The sequence below is a fragment of the Papio anubis genome, chromosome 2 (genome assembly GCF_008728515.1).
Source record: "Papio anubis isolate 15944 chromosome 2, Panubis1.0, whole genome shotgun sequence".
Taxonomy (NCBI): Eukaryota; Metazoa; Chordata; class Mammalia; order Primates; family Cercopithecidae; genus Papio; species Papio anubis.
In genome coordinates, this window is record NC_044977.1 from 78,476,950 (window position 1) to 78,482,779 (window position 5,830).

The 5,830-nt window shown below is 42.5% G+C and overlaps 1 protein-coding gene across 1 annotated transcript in view; it reads right to left on the bottom strand.

Moving 5' to 3' along the window:
* The window catches only part of PTPRG (protein tyrosine phosphatase receptor type G), a 729,284-nt gene that overhangs the window by 487,997 nt on the left and 235,457 nt on the right, over window positions 1-5,830 (bottom strand). The window lies entirely within an intron of this gene.

Genomic DNA, 5,830 nt, shown 5'->3' on the forward strand with positions numbered 1-5,830 from the left:
TTTTTTTCATTTTTTTCTCCCTCTCTCCCACTCTTCCCATCCCTCCTTCATCTTTCCTTCTTTCTGACATTAAAAATGAGAGTTGAGGATCAGGTAACCCAGGAGGGGAAACTGAGGGTGCTGTCAAGCCTCCTTCCCCACACCACACTCTGGGCAGTCAGCACTATCTAACACCAACATACAACCTCAGGACTCAGCTTTACAACTCGACTTAAGCACAGAGGTCTAATGAGGTACTTGTAATCAATGGCACTAGATGGAAAACCTAGTTCCATACCTGAAAAACCAAAAACCTTGATTTACAAAGGAAGGCGGGGGTAGGGGGATAAATGACTCCAGGCTTGTGACAACACAAAAACTGAAAGAACCCAGCCTCCCTGTTCTTCTCACACCTGTGCCTCTCCACAGAAAGGAGCCTTTCTTTCACAGAGTGATGTTTGTATCAACAATTTTTTCTTTGTTATTAAAGAAAAAGGTTACTAACATTTAGTATACATCTAAGACCAATGTGCCTCCCATAATTACCTTATTTCATGAAGTCAGACACCAATGATTTTAAGACTCAGCCCAATCTCAGCGGTGTTCAAACATGGGGGGAAAAAACCCCGACAATTTTCAAACATTACTCAATGAAAAGTATATTCCAATTTCAGGGATATTAAAATGTGAAGAAGAAATTTCTGCATCAATGAGACCTGTTAAATGGTTTAATCCTTAAGGGGGCTACAACACAGTAAGCAACATTTCTATATTTCACAGATGATGGAAACCTGGCTCAAAGAGCTCATGATGAACATCTCAGCTCCTGGGAGGAACATGAACATTTCTGTGTTTCCTGGCCTCTAACAACCTCGCAGAACCGGGAGCAGCTCTACCTTTTCCTACAGTCCCTCATTTGATTTCTTATTTCCAAATACATAGAGCTGAATCCAACAACTAACCCTTCACTTGGGAGAAAACAGATGAACACAATGGTTTCATGAAAACATACGGAGTAAGCCAATAACTGCCATTCAGCCTCTACAGATTTTGGGGTGTCTAGTATGTGCCACCACCAGGCCTTGGGTTAAGCCAGAAAAGACAGTGAAGAGAGAAACAAAATCTTGCCTTGTGTCTGGTAAGACAGACAAAAACAATAAAGTTAACAGCAACAATATAAACATATTAAGGCAAGTAACCTCTGGAGAGGCCACACTAAAGAATCGACAGGAAATCTATGACCTAAAAAGACAGGAGGATTCATCCACAAAAGGAAGCAAAGAGAATCCTGCACACAAGGGTAAAGGTGTGGGCAACAAACACAAAGGGGCAATGCCCTCCCGGCCATGCTGTCCTATAGCCCTTGCCACAATGGTCAACTTGCACAGAGTGCCACACAGCGTCATGCAGACTTTGTCCTTCCTAGGCAGCTGCTGTCTCGAGGAACCAAGTGCTGCCCACTCAGGCTCTGGAGCTGGCAGCTCTCCGCTCTCCTGGCTCCTGAGTGCCCTTTAATCACCCCAGGAGTCACAGCTGTTATTTATTACATTCCTCTTTGGTTTTGAGTCATATAAGAGGAAAACATATCAATATTCTTTGCTGCAGGGCAAGTTTCTACAATCTCCTTTTCTATCTCTGCAGCCAAGATTAAGGGGGATGCTCAGGAAACCTAACGAGTTATCTGAGTCTGGACTATTGGATTAACAGCACCTACCATCAGCCTCCCGGGTCATCTGTCTCTTTAATCTTGCTCAATAGATAACATTTGGGAAAAGCTCTCTTGACTCCTAGAGACATTATTTTCCGTTAGAAGCTATGAGGACGTCCCCTCTGGTCATCAAATTTAATGGGATGATTATTAAAGAGAATTTGCTAATATTAATGCCCACTTTCAACTTGAGGGCCTGAGCTACAAATTTCTCCCCATTTTGGCTGGTGGGGAACGGGCCAAGGACAAAATCTTAATAAAGTTAAAGAGGTATCTGCTGCTGTTCAATTATTTAATATATCATGTACGGCAAAGGTAGTGATGCATTATCTACCCAAAGATATGATTATACTCAAAGCCATACGAACTTTTACTATACAGAGGCCATTTCATAATGGGGGTGGGGAGACACCATATATACAAAGTTCTAAATTACAATAGTAATCAATAGCCTTAAAAATAACAAAAACAGCTGGTATAGACTAAGCACTTATGCCAACCAGGCATGTCTGGATTTTGTCATTTAATCTCTCAACATGTGAAGGTAGATACTACTCCCACTTACTTTTTTTTTTTTTGAGATGGAGTCTCACTCTGTCACCCAGGCTGGAGTACAGTGGCGCGATCTCGGCTCACTGCAACCTCCGCCTGCCCGGTTCAAGCGATTCTCCTGCCTCAGCCTCCTGAGCAGCTGGGATTACAGGTATCTGCCACCATGCCCAGCTAATTTTTGTATTTGTAGTAGAGATGGGGTTTCACTATGTTTGTCAGGCTGGTCTTGAACTCCTGACCTCAGATGATCCGCCCGCCTCGGCCTCTCAAAGTGCTGGGATTACAGGTGTGAGCCATCAAGCCCAGACTATTCCCGCCTACTTTTTACAGAAAAAAAAAGTAAGATTTAGTGAGGTTACTACTTCTTGACCTTCACAGCCTGTGCTCTTAAGCCCTATACTACAACAAAGAAATGCAGCACAGTGTTCAAGTCCATGAGCAACAGACTCAGATGACCATGACCAAAATCCCAGCCCCACTACTTATTAGTTGTATGACCTTTGAAAAGCTGTTTATTCTAAGCCTCACTTCCTTCATCTGTAAAATGGGATACTAAAAGAGATTAACAGATAAGGTTGGCAGGAGGATTAAATGAAACACTTGGCACCGTGTCAGGAATATATTAAGTATGTAGTGAATGCTGATCATTGATACTGCTGCTTCTGCTGCTACTTACTAGTAACAGTGAGGTCACTTTCCTAGTTGACTCTACACCACCAACAACTTAGTATTCATTTATTTTAACCACTCATATTATGACTAAGTAAGTCCAAATACCATCATTAATATAATATGAACCAGAAGTTATAGAGTACAAAATACACCTAATTCCTTTCTCATTCTCAGGCGGGAGACTGACTCTATCCACAGGTAAGTTCCCACAGTTGAAGACCAATTCAGGGAACAAAAACACCAGCTTTTAAATGAACATCTTCACTACAACCTGATGAATTGACTCATTTTTCAGAGTACACAACCTGTAGATTATGGTTAAAATGCATAAGGGAATGTTTCATGTTTGAAAGATGTTTGCATATTCAACTGGTAAGCAGCAATCTGCTCTGGTGTAAGCAAAGCATGCTATCACTGACGTCTTATATTTCAATTTTCTTTACACCAAAACAACAAAATATTTAAACAGTTAACATCTGCTCAAAGACCTAAGAGATGAAAGACTTCGGAAGGCATGGGCGGTATGTTGACTCTGAAAAAGTCAAATTACATAGGGGCCAGATTTTTGAAAGCCTGACCTATTGTGTCAGAAAAGGAGAGCCAAATGCCAGAAAATATATGGAGGGAAAACCAAAACCATAAACAATCTGAGAATATTTAAATGAACAGATGGCAATAGAAAAATAAAGACAAGAAGAATTTTTAAAATAATAGTAATTCTAACACACCCTTAAGAAAGAAAGATACCCCGCCCCACACACAAGTCCATAATAATTCATTATACAAATTCTATTCTGATTTTTTTTAAAGCAAAATGGAGATGAGGATGGGAACCCATGAAAGTAATGAGAAAGAGAGAATTTAGATAAAAGCATTCATGCAAAATGGCCTTCTGTGCTCAAGTCAAGGCAGTTGGGCAAACGAAACAGAAAAGTTAGCCTTTCTCCAACACTAAGCAGACATGCCAAAATCTGTGACATTAACTTCCAGGGATGTCACTTCCTCTACAGAAAAACCACTTTGCTCCAACAAGATATTTGGTGGAAACAACTTCAATATGCCATGGAAAAACTTCAGGCTAGTTCTAATTGAATAATCAAAAAGATGTTTATTTCTGTATGGCAGGGAGAAACAGAGAACAGATGATCCTCACAGTGTCTTTTTCACCACCTAGCCAAACTTAGAATTAATTTTGGTCCTTTTAGTTCAAGGAAACTGGCAAGGGGTGGAGGCAGTGGCCAGAAAAAAAACAGCAAGTAGATAGTATCCAGAAAGCTGTACTGGACAGGACTTCTGTCAATTTGTAGGTTAAGGCCTTGGTTGGTAAGAATAGCTTATTATTATTACTTTTTTTATCAATAGCTTTTTGTGTCCCTTTCCCCAGTGCATTGAGTATTTTTTGATAGAAAGGAACATAAATATAAGTCAAATAAATACAATAAGGAATTGACTCAAATAATTCAAAAGTTTAAGGTACAAAGCTCCAGATACAGCTGGTTCAGGTATCGTCACAGCTCTGGTTCTCTTTCTACTTTCCAGGCCAACAAGTTGCCTTCGCAAAGCCAAAACTGCAGCATACTCTTCTTTGGATGAGAAACGCATGCAAAAGAAGATAAATTCTGTTTGGGAGGGGACTAGCAAACTCAGAAAAGATGCTCATTAACCTTGCTTTGAGACACATAACCAGTCTTGAAACCACCACTTTGGCTAAGTACACCACAAACCCAGGTGACATATCCATTCAAGTGAAAGAGACCAGGCTGGGTAAGTGGTCCACTCCCATTCTGGTCACAGTGACACACAGCCGCACTAGAACTGCCAGAAGCAGGGACGATAGGAACCGATGGGCTGGACCAATAAAGAGACAAATCCTGACATGCATCCAGTATTCACAATCATTCACTGAACCTTAGAGACCTTTCCTCCACATGTTTTTATTTCCTATCTTATATTTCTTGTGCCACTCTCAAAGCCTTTCTATTTAAGAATGATAGTTTTCTATTGATTTAGTTTTCTATTTAAGAATGAATGCCACGCTGTGGGCTGGAAGAAGATTACAGGCTCACGCCTGTAATCCCAGCACTATGGGAGGCCAAAGTGGGCAGATCATGAGGTCAGGAGATCAAGACCATCCTGGCCAACATGGTGAAACCCCGTCTCTACTGGAATACAAACAATTAGCTGGGCATTGCAGTGCACACTTGTAGTCCTAGTTACTTGGGAGGCTGAGGCAAGGGAATCACTTGAACCCAGGAGGCGGAGGTTGCAGAGATCACACCCCTGCACTCCAGCCTGGCGACCGAGCGAGACTCCATCTCAAAGAAAGAAAAAGAAAATTAAAACAGGCTGGGCACGGTGGCTCACACCTGTAATCCCAGCACTTTGGGAGGCCGAGGCAGGTGGATCACGAGGTCAGGAGATCGAGACCATCCTGGCTAACACGGTGAAACCCCGTCTCTACTAAAAATACAAAAAATTAGCCGGGCGTGGTGGTGGCGCCTGTAGTCCCAGTTACTCGGGAGGCTGAGGCAGGAGAATGGCGTGAACCTGGGAGGCAGAGCTTGCAGTGAGCCGAGATTGCGCCACTGTACTCTAGCCTGGGCGACAGAGCAAGACTCTGTCTCAAAAAAAAAAAAAAAAAGAAAATTAAAAGAAAAAAAAAAAAGCCGGGCGCAGTGGCTCAAGCCTGTAATCCCAGCACTTTGGGAGGCTGAGACAGGCGGATCACAAGGTCAGGAGATCGTGTCTCCATCCTGGCTAACGGTGAAACCCTGTCTCTACTAAAAAATACAAAAAACTAGCTGGGCGCAGTGGCGGGCGCCTGTAGTCCCAGCTACTAGGGAGGCTAAGGCAGGAGAATGGTGTAAACCCAGGAGGCGGAGCTTGCAGTGAGCTGAGATCCAGCCACTGCACTCCAGC